Here is a 17,969-nt window from a genome sequence, read left to right as displayed (position 1 = left end):
CTTTAGAAACATTAAATTTATACATGGGATGATTAAAAGCATTTTATGTATTACTGGATCAGCTAGAAAGATAATACTTTTCTTATTTTTACCAAAGCATTTTCACACAAACGAAAATTTCCAGTCGCTCATCAGTTATAGAAATAAAAAATTATATATATGCATATATATGTTTGTACAAATATACAACATATATATACACATAGTAATATGTATCTATGTATATTTTTATATGTGTGTTTGTGTGTATGTGCATGTATAAAATACCACATTATAACTGTTTTCAGACACTTAGAAATTGTTTTTATAAAGAAATGAACCCACACAGATATTGAAAATTTATCCAATCTCCGTCAACATAATTATCTTATTTTAATTAAAACCTAAGGCTGAGTTTACTCAAGGAAATGATCCAGTTCTGTGATTCTCCCTCAGACCCAGCAGCCAGAACACCAAACTTGACACTTATAGAAAAATGAAAATGTTTGATCTAATTTTTTTTTTTTTGAGACAGTGTCTCATTCTGTTGCCCAAGCTGAGTGCAGTGGTGCAATCACAGCTCACTACAGCCTCAACCTCCCAGGCTCAAGTAATTCTCCTTCCTCAGCCTCCTGAGTAGCCTGGACTACAGATGCGCACCACTACACTCAGCTAATTTTTTATTTTTTGTAGAGACAGGGATCTCGCTCTGTTGCCCAGTCTGGTGCTGAACTCCTGGACTCAATCAATCTTCCCGCCTCAGCCTCCCAAAATCCTGGGATTACAGGTGCGGACCGCCATGTCCAGCCCTAGCTCGAACTTTCAGTGTTTACGTTTCCAGAGAGGCGTCATAATGGAGAGAGGATTTTGTTTCTCGGAAAGTCTTTCACAGTTGCCCAAGTAAGTAAAACAATGGCTTCTGAGAGAGAGAAAATGCATAAATAAATAAATATATAAATAAATAAATAAACCTGAAGGCTACACATTGGAAAGTTGTAGAAAAAGAGCATGGACTCAATTTAGGGCATGGGGTGGGTCTATTCAGTAGATTAACCACGTCTTTCCTGAGATGAGTGAAGCTACCCTGTCCTTAAATGTCGTCAATATTCTAACGACTTTGAAATGTGTCATTCAGCAACAATTGCTTCATGGAAATCTGGATGAGTGCATCCAACTGAAAACTCAAATTCTTCACCTGGATGTCAAACAGTCATTTTAAAAATTGACATGTCAGAAACTCACTCTTCTCCTGCCATGCCTATGACCACTCTGTGTTTTGCAGTATCCCTTCTATCCCCAATTTGTTGCTGTTTTTGAAATGCCATCAATTATTTCTTTAAAATGTACATGGAAGTTTGCAACTTCTCACTGCCTGTACAACTATTACCTTCTTTTAGGTCAGTGGTTCTCAAATTTTTGGCCCTGTGACCCCCTTCCCTTTATAGGGTTAAACATCGTAGTATCAACAGGCCTGCAGAGCTTTACATCTATTGATATTTACCAGTTCTGGAATTAAAACCGAAAAACTTTAAAAATATGTTGATAAAATATGTATTTTAAATTCATATACATAGCAATAAATTCTATGCATGTTAATATACACTGTTTCATAAACAACTGTAAGTTATCCTTTTTTAAAGTAACATTGTTTTACATTTTTGAAATTTTCTTTAATGACTAGCTTATAAAAGACACTGGATTCCCACATTTGCTTCTGCATTGAACATTTTTGCAGTTTATTATTTTGGTTGAAGTATGCAGAGAAAATCTGGCCTTACACAGAAAGGTGGTTGAAAAAGGAAAGAGTATTTAATGAGCTTTTTCAGATAAATGTGGATTATTTTTATTTGCTACTATACTAAAACTGTCAAGTGGCAGTTTCTTAAAAGAGTATTTGCAATGTGAAATGCATAATTATGTCAAAGAACTTGTTTATCTGTTACGCTAAAATCCATTGATACATCTGAAATTTTGAAAATCTTTTACCCACACAAAGCATTATAACCATACAAATGGGTCATTTGGGAAAATGTTGGTCTACTGAATCATGCAGATCTTTCAAGAGTTGCCAACTCTAATCACATAATATTAAATACATGTGCTTATTAATATTGTCACAAATCTTACGTGAAAGTTCTTTTAAGTAATGGAAGCTATTTATTTCACTATGGCAAAAATAAGTTTTTCAAAATTGTATTTCTTTAAAGTCATATATATAGAGATATATGTATATATGTCATATGCATGCATTATGCATGCATTACAAATATTTTAGAGACTTTTTCATTTTTTCGGATATATCTGACAAACACGTAAGTCTGAATAACTATTGTTTTTCTATCAATGCTTTTCTGATTGAAAATAGTATCGAGTGAAAAAAGCAACTATTTAGACTTGAAACTCAGCCACAGATGTACTTTTTCTGAGGACAACCACTGGGTTTCAGTATGCAGCAGAGGGATTTATATACTCCCAGATTCATTACACAGAATATTAAATAGATGTGTACTCAGGAGTCAGGATTAATAACATTAAATATGTCTTACTGCTTAGTAAAGTTCATTACTAAGTAAAACTGACATTACTTTTAACTGGGAACTTGTGGCAGTGAAGAATTTCATGACTACTTGTGCAATTTGTTTCTACTGCCTTGATTCACGCGAAAACCCCAGGAATATCACCCATCATCGGTTTTGCACCATTAGTGCAAATGTCAACAACGTCGTTTCAAAATAAAAAAGGAAAAACCAAAAGGAACTAGGTGGGCTATAGAGGAATGGAAAATTACAGAAGAGGGATGAGTGGAGAATCACTGAAAATGGTTTGACAATGTAGGCTGGGACAATGTACATTTTTGCCGTTTGGCAATGTTGCATTTTCTTAAGACCTTGTACAAGGGCTCAGGGACTGGGGGTCAGCTTTGGGACATGCGCCAGTGCAGGTGGAGGTCAGGCTAAAGTTTGATCACAGTGTTTTTGCAAGTCCTTTGTGTCTTGTGGAAGTTTAGCATTCAAAGTTGCTCCAAGATCAACCATGCAACTCAAAAAAAGTTTGTTTTTTATCATTTTCAATATTTCTGCACTAATTGTGATTGTCGCCGGGAATTCATGACTGTTTTTGACGATTTGTTGGGGGTGATACCAGATGAATACGAGCAAAAGAAAGTTCTATCCATATGTGTAGATCCATCCATTTGAATGTTAAATGTGTTATTCTGCAAACAAAATATTAATTTATCTTGCATGCTTCCAGCTAAACCTATCATTTGGTGAGTTGCTGTATCAGTGAAAATGTCACTGCCTTGATTTATTTTACTGACATTTCTTTCAACAAGGATTCAGGAATGTCAATTGTACAAGATTTTGATGCTCGTCAGGCTGTACTTTCACAACCAATGGAATATGACAGTGTTCCCAGCAAGAGGCATCAGTGTTCTTTTCATCTGTGCATTGGAAAAATGTACCAGATAATCTTTGGCTTTTAAAGAGCTGATCACATCTATGATAATTATTCAATCCATTTTTACCATTCTAAATTATTGGTTTCAAAATGATCCTGCCATAACAAGCACCATGGTGTTATTTTTCCTATTGCTAAAATGATAAGTTGTTAATATATATAAAGTCAATGGAGTTATGACATTTTGCATTATTTAGTTCTTATTTGTAGTTTTACCCAGTTGCTTTGGAGGAGATTTCCTATTCTATGGGTGAGATAATTTTCTGATATGTTAGGTTCATTTGTGTTTTCACCATCTTAAGAAATAGATAGTGAGCTAGGATTGAATAAATCAGTTTCCTGTTTTCCATTTTTAAAATTTAAAAATAGATACATTCCTTTAGTTTAAAAGTATTAAATTTTAAAATAAAGTGTTAGGTAAAATTCAAAAATTTTGAAAAGTTATAAAATGTTTAAATAAAATAGTAGAGTGTAATTCTTGATTTCTTGTATGGCAGCAAATAAATTTTGGGGATTTCTAACTAATGATTTATTGAATAATAATGTCATCACAAAGATTATTACAGGTGTAACCAAAGATAGCTGAAAACAACACAGTTGAAATGCTCAAAAATAGGATGAATAATCTCTTAAAACACACATATGATAACCTACATCTATTTAGAAAATTCTAGAAAACATCAGAATAGATGAGCAAACATTGCATTAGCCATCAGATCAGTTAAACTATCAGGTCACGTTGAATTCAGAAAATTCCATGGTACATTTACGTATAAGAGTTAGAAAGTGAAAAGCTTAGAACTGAAAAGTGTTCTGATCTCACAGACTCCTGAGTGGACCCCAGAGACCCTGAGTGTCTCCCTAGGAGCACACATGGAGAACTGCAACTTTGGATTAATGCCATTTGCCAGTGAGACCACCATAACAGTTTCTTAATAATTCCCATGGTTCCACCCTTGAGACTCTAAGGTTGATCATCCACACAGAAGATTCTTCAGTGTTCCATTAGATGGGGCGAGTCAAAAAGAAAAAACATGAGATGTGAAGCGGTTGAAACCTGTCTTCCCTCACCAGTGGGAATGAGGCACACAGCAGCAGCCTCTCACACACCTGGCGGGTGGGAGAAAGCACTCCCCGGATCTCCAATGACAGGAAGCAGAGGTGACCAAGCGTCCCAATTGTTGTACTTGGATTTACACCATGAATTTCGTAGTGAGCCTGTGGTCCTCATACACTGCCCCCAGATGGTGATGGAGTGTGACCATGTTACCAGAGAGACCCTCAACGGCAGCCTGGGGCGTCAGTCATCCATTCGCTGACTTTGGCTTCAGGACGCCCCACGGCTTCTCTGACTGCACCGGATTGGACTCCACAAGATCTCACCCACCTCCTCCACATTGCTGCAGACTTACTGCAGTCAGAAACCTCCCACAGCCTTCTCTTTTTTGCTTCTCTCCCTATTTTCTCACAGTTATTCTCCCAAGTACTAATGTTTCCCGTTTAATACCATGTGGGCATTTTTTTTCTTAGAGAACCAGAGTCACATCGTGTGGCCCAGCAATCCCACTTTTAGGTATGTACTCCAGAGAAAACCAAAAACCAAAACACAAACACAATCACACATCCACACAGAAACTCCTATACGAATGTTCGTAAAACCATGTTTCATAATAGAAACAAAAAACAGAAAACAATTAAGTGACCATCAACTGGTGAATTATAAACAGATTGCTATGTTTCCATCATATAGAATACTAATTAGTAATGAGTTGGAAAAATTAATATATGCAAACACAAGTAAATGAAGTCAAAAACAAAGGACTCTATGCTATATGATTCTATTTTCATGAAATTCTGAAAGAAAAAAAAAAAAACTGTATACAATATTGACTGAGAGACCAGGGATGGTCTAGGGCCAGAGGTCAGAGGAGGGAATTAAGTATTGCAAAGAGGAATTAGGAGACTTTTTTTCTTTTTGACATCTAAACCTTGCTTTTATTTTAGATTAACTGAAACCCCATGTACCTTTTTAGTGTCATTGAACTGTTGATTGGTGATGAGTTTATGACTATCTACAATTATCTGAATTTATCAAACTACATTAAAAATGCAAAAATTGTATTGTATGTAAATTATAATGCAAGGCAATCTAAAAGAAAATGTATATAAATATAAACATGATATAACATAATATAAATATATAAAATTTACATTTATGTTATATATTTTTATTTTAAGATAATGTATATAAATATAAACATATAAAACTATAATTAAAACAAACATTTCATAAAAGCATAGGCTGGCCGAGTGAGGTGGCTGATGCCTGTAATCTAGTGCCCTGGGAGTCTGAGGCGGGAGGATCCCTTGAGGCCAGGAGTTCGAGACCAGCGTGGTCAACATAGTAAGATCCTGTTTCTACAAAAACATTTTTTCAAAAGAGCTGTGCATAGTGCCAAGTGCCTGTGATCTTAGTAATTTGGGAGGCTGAGGCAGAAGGATTGCTTTTAGCCCAGGAATTTGAGGCTACAGTAAACCATGGTAGCGCCACTGCACTAAAGACTAGGTGACAGAGAAAGACTGTCTCAAACAAACAAACAAAAAGAAGTATAGGCAGCTGTATTTTACTTTTTATTGAAAAGCTGATGCTTTGCACAAAGGTGCTAAATCAGTGGTACTAAACTGGTATGAACAGATCAAATTGTATTTTCATCTTACATGAATTAAGGCTAATATATGTAATACCGTTTATACAGGATTGAAATAAGCTTGTATTACATGCATGTGTAAATGGGTGTCTCGAACTTCTTTGACTTCTAAATTAGCTTTATTTTTACTGTTCTTGTTATCAGAGATATTAAAATGTTCTATACTCCATTTCACCTACGACATGTGGCATAACGGAAAGATGAAGTAATTTAATAAAATGAAACTATTGATTATGGCACAAAGGGACCCCAGAGTGGTTATTAGAGGGAGATACTCACAGCCTATTCAGACAAGGAAGAACAGGAAGCCTGAATATCAATGAGCTGGGGACTAATTGATGATGTGAACAGTCTGACTAATTTATAATGAGTTTTCAGTGTTCACACCTGTCAGAACCGGTTCTTGTGTTAACAATGCTACTATGTTTGGAAACCCTGGATTATCTTTCTTATACTGACTTTCACCCACTGTCAGCTCTTTCTGGGGATACCAAGAGTCAAATCACGGTTCTCAAAGTGAAAAAGTTTTATTTATTCCTCCGTTCTCTCTATTTTTTGCCCATGAACTATTTATGTGATGCAACAATGAGTGAATGATTTGTGCTTCCATCATTGGACTTCAGGTTATTTGAATTTTGAAGCTTAAAGGCCACTCTCATTTTTTTTTAACGTTTCTCTGAAATCTGAAAGTATACATTGAAACATTCCCTTAATCATTTAAAAAAAGACAAGATGCAATTGATTTCTTTATATAGGGCTAAGAGCTTCCCAGAAAAGAACAGAAAATGTAACAACAGGAGAAATGTTATCCAGAACATGTAATTACTTTCTTTAAAGTATTTGTAAATAGTCTGTTATATTTTAAGTGGGCAGTTAGCGAAGAATTAAGATATTTTTGGTGGCTGATAATTTTTAGGTTGATTTTCTTATTGCATGCCCCAGTTCAGGATCTCCATATAAATACTTACTGAAAAGTGATTCAGTTTTTTCAATATTATTATAGTATACTAAATAGCTATGTATAAGTACAGAATTGTATAAAGATTTACTTTTCCTCATTTATGTACTGATTTCATCTCATTCAAGGTATTGCTTCTTTAAAAAGACTGCCAAACATTGGTGAAATGGAAAATCATTGTGATTTTATCACTCAATAGTTGAAAATGTTTTTAAAATGAGGTATATTGTTTTTGCATCAGAGATTATTGAGATTTTTTTTCCCAACCCCTTAAAAAATTTTTAAAACCATAACAAATCCTGTCTGTTAAACTAAATCTGTTAGTGATTAATTTCTTGGAACCATGTTATCCAGCTTACTTTGCCCATTTCTTCTTTCTATTTTTTTTTTTGTTTGTTTGTTTGTTTGTTTTGCTTTTTGAGATGGAGTCTCTCTCTGTCACCCAGGTTGGAGTGCCGTGGCGCGATCTTGGCTCACTGCACCCTCCGCCTCTCCGGTTCAAGCAACTCTCCTACCTCAACCTCCCAAGTAGCTAGGACTAGAGGCACCCCCAACTACCCCTGGCTAATTTTTTGTATTTCAGTAGAGACAGTGATTCACCGTGTTGCCCAGGCTGGTCTCAAACTCATGAGCTCAGGCAGTCCACCCGCTTCTGCCTCCCAAAGTGCTAGGATTACAGGCATGAGTCACTGCGCCAGGCCTATTTTGCCCATTTCTTAGCATTTAGTTTTAGAGGACATAATTCAGCAAAAGTAGCATGAATGAATATAGACAAAAATATAATAATGTTTCGGTATTGTGTGTGCCCATGTTTATATTCATGATACTATGTCATGATTCCTGGAACAACTTGAGTCCCCTATGAAAATTTTATAAGTGAATGAATATATGCTAGCCCCAGGAACTTATTTGGAATCTGAACAATTAACATTCGTTGTCTTCACAAAACTCAGAAATTCTCTAGCCTCTACTACCACCCTGCCCTAAGTTGACAGACTGAATTCAATGTTTTCAAAACTTAACATTATATTATGTTAAGCTCTTAACATCGCTGTTGACATTATTCACCCTCTGTATTTCACATAAGCAGATAATTTTATAAAATTAGATTTTAGTACTATAAGATTAGTAGTGCAATTTAGCAGTTCTAATAAACTATATATAAATGTATAATAATTATATATATATATTTAAGAGGACAAATTTAAACAAGACTTAAACAAGACTTTGCTTTCCAGAAATATGTAATCTATAAAAAGCTCCAGGATTACTATTGCCAGAAAGGACTCTGCAAAGAAGAGATGACTTCTATAAACGAGAATGTAAAGAAAAACAACTTATTCTGGTTCTTAGGGAACCTTATAAATAGGATAAGATAGAAAGTGTACATTTGCCTGAGTTATACTGAAATAATGTTTTTAAATTGTTTCATTTTAATCATGTGATTTTTAATTTACTAATAGTACAGTCATTTATAGATATAATATACTATATATATTATATATATATAGAGAGAGAGAGAGTTCTGGAGTCTCTCTGAAAACTCAATATAATACCAAAAAATACATAATTGACTAATACATGGAGAAAGTATATCAATATTTTTACTACAAGTTAATATTGCAAATAGGCATGTAACAATTGATGACCAAACTCATGTTTGCTATAATAACCCTTAAGTTGACAGAATATTTTCTGTAGTTAATTCTTGAAGTGTCCCCTTACCCCTATTTAAATGCACGAAGTATCAGAAATTTTGCTTTGACTTTTGTTAGTGGCCTCAAGTGGAAATGATTAGGGCATTACTTGCACAGTTTTTCTTTTAAATAATTAACTTCAGTTCCAATGTCCTGCATGAATAATGTCGGACGTCACATCTCATTCTCAGGATTCCTAATGAATCACACTGTTTGCACTGAACATAATAAATTATAGGGTATGGCTTCTGGCCAACAAAAATTGCCTTTACTTATTTTAAGACACCATCATTAGTACATCCTTCTTGATGGTATTTATCCACCACCCACTACTGAGTCCTTAATAACAGCACTTTTCTTTTTCTGTTTTTGGAATGAGACAAAAAAAAAAAATATGTGGTTTACAAAGAATGTTCTTCGGTCATGAGGCATTTACCTCTTCTTTCTCTTGTGCGTATTTTGTTATCTCTGCACAACACACATTGTTTTCATTTCTTTCTCAGTTATTATTTGTGAGGTTCCATTGTATAGCTGGCTGCTCAAAACGTAAGAAAGATGGTATTTTGCCTAAGAATTTGAGTCCGAGTGTGAGGAAAGTATTTTTCATATCACTGCCAGCTTTCATGTGGGAACAGGTCAAAATAACTGTGTGTCCTGTTTTCTTGGAGAGATCAAGGGCAGTGTACCCCTCTCCCCACCCCTGCACAGACATCTAGGCTCATCCACAGTAGATTATGTCAATGTTTTTTCTTCTTCCCCCAAAGGCCCAATGAAGGCTAGCTTGTAACACCCAAAGCTAAATTAAACAACACAATGAAGCCTCTGATTATATATCCCCTTACATAAACTCTCACACTTGACACTTGCACAAACAAGTGTACTGTAGCCCTTCATATTTTTCCCTTGATAAAAGAACTTCATAATTTCTAATAGGATACAGCAGATATCCACAAAAATATGTTACTTGGATGATGGAAATTTGGAGCCCTTGGCACTTCTGCACATGTCCACAATTTCTTGATATAGATGGCTTTAACCGGAGCAACATTAACTTGTTTTCCCAACTGCCTTCATCACTTGTCCCCTTCCCCACCCCTCCACTCCCTTTCTCTCTTCTGTGGTTGACTTGTGTCTGTTTGGGTATTTGACATTTTGGCCTTTCCATTAGTCCTTTATGCATGAATTCCTGCCTATCGAAGTGTTATTTATCTTGCCTTGTGGCATTATTCTGACTTCTGTGGTTAGCTTTATAGATATTGTAAAAAAAAAAATTTTATATTTCTGTAGCTATGTTAGGTGCTTTCTCATTCTTTTAGTATGTATTATACCATTAAATATTGAGTTTTCTGTTTCATAGTGGTTTGGATACAAGTTTAAAAAACTGAAGGTAGGTTTGGAGGGCAGACTGTAGTTTGGAGGGCAGACTATAATACTCACTGTGCTACTCACAAACATAGCACTTGGCTCTTTAACAGCTTTTCTTTCAAAACCTACCAAGGAGCTGTTTTCATAAACTGTCTGATTGATGTGAGTTGAGCTCGATTGGGTTTGTGCCTATAAAATAATATTGCTACGTTCACAGTTGCGGGTTTATAAATCATGTTGCCTTTGTTTGTAGCCTGGCTTCTAAATAATTAGGAGTGAATATAAGAATTTGATTCCTCAATCCAATTTTATTCATAGGGTTTTGTTGTGAGAATAATAGTTCTAATCTTTCATTTTAACACGAGATTTATTACTCTTAATCAATGACATAATTATCAAGGCAGTGACGCTGAAAGTCTCAGCGGGATGAAACCCAGCCCTTGGTGTCTTCAGTCTGGAAGTGTTCTTGGCTAACACCCCTCCCACACTCATCTGCAATCTGTTGTGCAGCTGTTGAAAAGGAGCTCAAAAGATGGTGATGTGATGCTTGGCTGACACACAGATCTGTAGTTCTTGATCCTGATAATTGCAGCATCATCTTTCAGTCAGTTTTACTCTTTATGTCCAACTGTCACTCGAAATAATGCCTGATCTTGTCCCTCGTCACCTTGGTCAGAACAAAGGTGGGGTTTGTCTTATTTTTAAATTACCATTTGTAGTCACAGCGATGCCCTCCTCTACTCAAACTGCAGCACAGTTACGTCCCACCATTTTCTGTGCGTTGGTCCATGGAGTCTAATCTGCCCCCTGGAGGCCCCAAGCCACTCCAGTACCCCTCTCAGGACATCAGGACCTCTTGGATTCTCTCTAGTACAGGCAGTGATGCCTCTTGACTTTCACTGCTGCTGCACGATGCTGGTGTGATATGAACAGCAGTCAGCTACTCCCTCTCCAAAATCTCACCAGAGAAAAACGGGAAGTTGTCAGTGGCCTTCGATTACTAATTTTGTCTAGTAGGGTTACTATTTCTTATTGGCCCATTTTGGCCCAAGACGCCTAGGACGTAAATCCCACTTCAGAGGGTCAGATCTCTTGGCTTCATCTGTGACTGTTCATCCTTTCTCTCCCTCTACAGAGAGACTGTGTGATCTCTTATCCCAGTTGGTTAGTAAGAGGCACAGGGGAGCAGCAGGGCCATGGCTTCCCTCCCCTGAGCCAGAGGATTCCAAAGTCCACATGGAAAGGGAAAAGTTTGGAGAGTAAAGCAGATGGATTGAAAAAATGATGACATCCTCATGCACTCTTCCTCCCACCTCCGTGCTCCACTGGCACGTGCTGCATTAACAGGCAAGGGAAGAATGGGGAGTCACTCAGTGTCTGGACTTCACCACAAGGTGAATATCTACAATCGCTTCTTGCCATTGTGAAGACTCATTGGTATGACAGGGAGCCAAGGACTTAAGAGAACACAAGTTACACTGTTTCAAGCAGTCGGCGCATCCCTCTTCTTTTAATCTTATGGTGAAACATTTCCTCAATTTATTTATGAAAAATAACCAGGCAAATTTTTCTAATTACAAAAGCAGAATAGATGCATCAAACACACACACACACACACATCTCCTACTAACCTATTTTAAATGAATAAAGCATATATTCCTTAACACGGGGAAAGTTTTTCATGAACTTAGGTATCTAAATTCTAAGGATGTAAATGAAATATGTAAATGTCTAATTTTAAGATTCATTCACTTTGTTACAGATATTTAATTAACATATTACATAAATGGCATATTAATTTAGATATATAGCATATGTCCACTCTTATGTAAAATAACTTTATTCAGCTATTCACACGTATCTATGGCATCAGAGTGAGTAATCTAACACATTTATTCCAAGAGTACATTTTCTTCTATTTCATCTAACTTGCTTCACTTGCAGTACTTTTCAATTTGTGACTGATGTTGTCACTGGATATTTTAACATCCGGACACAATACCCATTAGGAGAGTAGGTGTGTACACAATGTAACCACTTACCATTCTGTCTTCTTAAACAATCTTTAACATTTTTCACGAGCTATGTCATATCAGGAATAAAAATAAATAAATCTAGATTAAGTGTCTTTGTTTCCTTTTTAACCCGCTGTGTTAGGAGTTCTACATGAACATCTAAAATGACCATCCATTGATGTCATTACAAACTGTATCTTTTCCAAAATAAATGAGATATATCACATATATTCGAAACTGAGAAAACTTGAAAACATTCTATGGACTTTTGGACCTGAGGGATAATTTGAGAAATGATAGCCAACATTCTGTTCGTTTCCCAGAGAGGAGCCACGACAAAGTACAAGAGACAGAGAGACTTAACCACTATCTTGGAGCCGAGAAGTACAAGACCAAGGTATCTTCAGGATTGGTTTCTTCTGAGGCTTTTCTTCTTTGCTGGTAGAGGGCCATCTTCTCTCCATGTGCTCGCCTGGTGTTCCCTCTGTGTGTGTCTGTGGCCTAATCTCCACACCTTATAGGGACACCAGTCACTTTGGATTACGGCCCACCCATATGACCTCATTTCACATTAATCACTTGTTTGAAGACCCTGTCGCCAAATACGATCACATTCTGAGTTATTGGGTTTAGGGCTTCAACATGGGACTTTGGAGGACACTACTCAGTCCATAACGTGGAGTAATTACTATAAACTATCAAATACTAATATTATATGAAAGAAAGAGCTTAAATGTATATATGAATGCAAACTAATGAATAATATTACAATAAACGTAGTGCCAATTTAAGTTTGCAGAAGAGTGAAAACCTTAAATTGTGTTGCTTTAAGACGTATTTTTTTTTAATAATCACACTATATCTCAATTTGGAAAAAATTGGAGTTTTACATCCTAGAGCTTCTAATCAGAAAAATTTGAGTACCTACCTTTCAAGAGAAAAAAGGGAAAAGAGAAAATAATTTATCCCAAATTTAAGAAAATTTTTTTGTTTTAAGCATATGTCAACCGTATTGCCAGAAATGTTTAAGTCCCTACTTTGATTACTGAGTTACGTAAATATTTTAGTAAGCCATATTTAAATAAATTCCTTTACTAAAGATCATTGTAGAATGTATTATTTAGTTCACATGAAAAGTATGAGCAAAAATGTCATAGTAAAACAAAAAATGGGATTAGAAGTTAATATAGAGGCAAAGCTGATATATGTGACTATTATTTATCTAGGAAAAAAATTCTTTAAAATACTTTAATTAACAGAATCTTTCTGGAACTCATCAATAACCCATGAAAAACAGATTCACGGGCAACAAAAAATAAATTGTAAGCAAGTTTAATTTGAATATATTAATAGAAATTAAGCCAAATATAAAAGTATAACTTCATAGTATTTTTCTATACATTCTCCATGATGTGTCAATACTTCTTCCACAATACAATTTGAGCAGTAGGAATAAAATCGTAATAGCGAATACCATTATTCTGAATATGATGCTTGCAATTCCTATTTTTTCCATTATCTTATTGCAAAAAATTTCTAACATACATAAACATTAAAACAATTTTATCATGGATAACACTTGCTATAGTTCAAATATTTGACTCTGTAAACCTCGCGTTGAAATTTGATTCCGGATGTTGGCAGTGGGACCTAATGAATGGTGTTTGGGTCGTGGAGCAGATTCCCCATGAATGGTGGGTGCCAGCCTCATTGTGGTGACTGAGTGCTCACTCTAGTCATTCTCACCAGAGCTGGTTGTTAAAAAGAGCCTGGCACCTCCTCCCTGGCACCCCATCTCGTGGACGATTTGCCGACAGCCGGTTTTGTGATCGATGGCCGGATCTGATCTTATTGATCCTGCCGCACGCCGCTTCTGCCTGCCGCTTCTGCCGCCGCCGCGCGTTCTTTTTCCCTCCTCCCTCCCTTCCTTCTTCCTTCCTTCCCTCTTCTTCCCTCTTTTTGACAGGGTCTCACTCTGTTGTCCAGGATCATGTGTATCCATTTTCTTTCTAAATTGCCCAACCTCAGTATTCCTTATAGCAACGTGAACATATTATATAGCATCCAAATACTAAATCATTTAGATTTTACAATTGTATTGCTAAATACTAACCATAAACCATTTAATTTTTTACAACTAGTATTTCTTTAAAATTGTATCCACTATCCATCACTCCATTCATGTGTTAACCAATTTTACTTTCTGATGTTTTAAAAGTAAGTTGCTAATGTCAGTACACCCCTAAATGCTTCAGCAAGCATGTAATTTAGAGTATAATAGGTATTATACTTTTTTCTTTTAAAGGTAAAATTCACATACAATAAGATGCACAAGGTGTAAGTTTATCTTTTGATGAGTTTTGACATGTACATACCTCTGTAATTCAAGAGTCTAAAAAGATAGAGAATATTTTTATCCCTCCAGAAAACTCTTGATGCTAGTTTCTAGTCAATCTCCACCCAACCCACCCTAATGCAATTACTACTATGATCTTTTTCTGCCATAAGTTATACTTGCTCCATAACTTTATAGAAACAAAAACATTTGGCATATATACCATACTTTTTTTTTAATGAAGCTTCTATTACCAAAATATTTTGATATTCATTCATGTTGTAGTTCATTTTCTTTTTTCTCTTTCTTTCTTTCTTTCTCTCTCGCTCTCTCTTTCTTCTTTCTTTCTTTTTTTTAATTTTTTTAATTTTCTTTTGAGACAGAGTTTTCACTCCTGTTACCCAGGCTAAAGTGCAATGGTGTGATCTCGGCTTACTGCAACTTCCGCCTCCCGGGTTGAAGCAATTCTGCTCCCTCAGCCTCCCAAGTAGATGGGATTATAGGCAAGCGCCACAATGCCCAGCTAGTTTTGTATTTTTAGTAGAGATGAGGTTTCTCCATGTTGGTCAAGCTGGTCTCGAACTCCCGACCTCAGGTCATCCACCTGCCTCAGCCTCCCAAAGTGCTGGGATTACAGGCCTGAGTGACCATGCCTGGCCTGTAGTTCATTTTCTTTTAACATCCAGTACCATTTAATCATATGAGTAAGTCATATTTTGTTTATTCATTCTGCTAATGATGGACTCTTGAGTTGTTTCTAGTTTGGGATTATTATGCATAAATATGCCATAAATATTATCCTACAAGTCTTTTGTGTATATTTGTTTTTAACTTTTAAAACGTACCTAGGAATAAATTGCCATTTTCTACATTAAAAATAGTTGTAATATGTTTAAATATTTTTTAAACTTTTTAAAACTTTAAGTAATTAGTGACACATTATAAATATCATTTTGATAATTAATTTCATGTGCTTACCAGAATGGCCTGTGGGCTGAAATCTAGCACCCGACCTGCATTGCAGAACAGTCATGCTCACTCATTTCCATGTTGTCTGCAGTTGCTTGGGTGCTACAGTGGCAGAGCTGAGTAGTTGCAACAGAACCTTTATGACCGACGATTTCAAAAATATTTACAATGTTCCCATTATAGAAAAAAAAATGTTGTTTGCTATATATTTGTTTGCATGACTATAGCAAATAGTCGTTACAGATATATCTCTACTAGAAGGACTTTCATACAATCTGAAGTTTTACTTTTATTCAACCTTACGATGTTTCAAAGATCTTCTCCATCTCAAAACTGGCCTTTCATTCTATTCCCAATGGCCTCTCAGGGACCTGGAAATAAAAGTACTGGAAAATCATAGACAAGGCAGTCTGGACTGAAGGTTTGCTGCTGGACATATGGGAGTGGTCACGAAGCTTGAGGACTATCATAGCACATGTTTAATGCTCACTAGCGGGCGTCCACTCCTCCACTCAGGGGCAGTTACTGAATAGCTAAGCACTAGATAGAACTCAGCCATTTGGCATTATCCATCCTTCCTCATCAGTGACTCCAGAACTTACCAATGGAAGAGAGTGGCCCCAGTGGCAGACATAGAGGGTGTGTAGTGACCAAGCTAACCACTGCAGCCCCTGAGTGCCCACCACCATTAACAGAGAATGCCCGTAGGCAATATTCCTCACAGAGACCAATGAGGTTCTTAATGGAAAGTTGATTGGTTGGCCTTATTCCACCCTGGAAGAACTAGTATCTCATCCTTGTGTTACTGAAACGCCAAGAGTTTGGTCTAGGTCCTGTTGTTCACCACTGAGAAAGCCAATGACTGAAACAATGATTATTGACAAGGAAGAAGGCTTTGATCAGGTGCTGCAGGCAAGGAGATGGGAGCTCAGTTTCAAATTCAACTCCATGACTGGCTACAACTGGGGATTTATATAGCCAGGAAGAAATGCAACAATGTGTAAGAAAACAGGAACTAGGGAGGGGCAAGGAAGCAATCATGATGCATGAGGGGCCAGCATCCCATTGCCTGGATGTGTTGATCTGGTGAGTTTCACTTCTTTGATATTATTTTTGAGAGGACTGAAGGTTGCTTCCTGAGAAAATAACTTGGATAAAAGAAATAAAAGTTTCAAGCTTTAAGACCAGAAGGGTCAGCTTTTATGTTTATCAAAAGAACTATCATTTGGGTTGGTTTCATTTGGAAGCATAATTATCTATCCCGCAAAAGGTTTGTCTTTCCTGCCTGCAGAGCTTAGCTGGTACCGCTAACTGGAGGCTGCCAGTGTCTGGCAGAAAGTCCCTTCAATTCGTACGTCATTAAGGATCCACTTCACAGTGAGGGATGTGAGGTAATGGACTTGTGACCATGGGCTTTACTGATCATATCACACACCGTGCCATCTGGATGTAACCTCACTGAAAAGCACTGGAACACAGGTGGAAGGCACACCTGACATGCCAGCTGGGATCTGGGACCATCATCCCCCATGAGGCATATGCATTGACACAGGCCTCTGTACGGAAAAGTGCTGGAAGAATACCTGAGTCCCAGAGCCAAGTGATGCAAGCAGGAGTGGCCTAATTTATCACCAAATTCCATTACTTATTAGAGGCCTTTGATCTTTTTGTTTCCACAGTTCTGGCTTGTGCAGAGTCACAGGACATGGTCCCCAAACAGGAACTCTTACCAGGAGACACAGAAAAGCTCCCCTTGGTCTACTAGCTATAGCTGATACCTGAGCACTCTGTACTCTTTGTTTCCAAGGACAACTGGACAAGAAAAGGAGTTATCTTCTTAGGTTACCATTCCTGATTAGTGAGAGGAGGTCATATCTACACAATGCAGAGAGGAATACCTGTGAAGCCCAGGGGATCCACTGGGATGCCACTGGCTACTCCTTTCCCAAGGGAGTGACTGTGGATGGGCAAGTACAACAGCCTCAGTCTGAGAAGGGGTTGAGCATCAGGGCCTAGACCTCTCAGGAGTGAGCATTTGGGTCATCCCTCCAGATCAGCTATCAACTACAGAGGCAACGAGGGGAATTTGGAATGTGCCTAGAAGAGAGAGGAGGCACTCAAACTGCAGCCCCTACTAGCTGCATTGATGACTGGTGTACTTTGTTCCACTCACCCCAGTCTTAGTTTCCTTCCGGAACAGAGGCCAACAGGTCACAGAGAAATAGAGAAGTGGATCTTTGAGGGATGGACTGTTGCAACCAGGACAACGTCGCTCAGAGCATGTCCACCACGGATTCCTGCTGAGCCTATGCTCTTGCCACCTGGCTCCCAGATGTCCAATAATCTTTTTCACTCACATGGGGAGCTTTTTATCTCAGACTAAATTTTTCCATGCATAGATATTCTACTTTGTCCTTTTGAGCCTAATGGTTCTATTTGTTATACAGGTCTTTTATTTTTTTTTTTTTTTGTTTTAATCACTTG

General features: G+C 37.0%; 1 long non-coding RNA gene across 1 annotated transcript in view; it reads left to right on the top strand.

Moving 5' to 3' along the window:
* Window positions 1-690: 690 nt before the first annotated feature.
* Window positions 691-17,969, top strand: part of LOC110741826 — a 54,762-nt gene continuing 37,483 nt past the window's right edge. Inside the window, exon 1 of the long non-coding RNA XR_002518763.2 lies at window positions 691-879. This is a non-coding gene — a long non-coding RNA (uncharacterized LOC110741826). The remainder of the gene's footprint in view (window positions 880-17,969) is intronic.

This window comes from Papio anubis, chromosome 19 (genome assembly GCF_008728515.1).
Source record: "Papio anubis isolate 15944 chromosome 19, Panubis1.0, whole genome shotgun sequence".
Lineage (NCBI taxonomy): Eukaryota > Metazoa > Chordata > Mammalia > Primates > Cercopithecidae > Papio > Papio anubis.
Note: the sequence above shows the minus strand (reverse complement) of the source record. Positions and strands in the feature narration are given on the sequence as shown.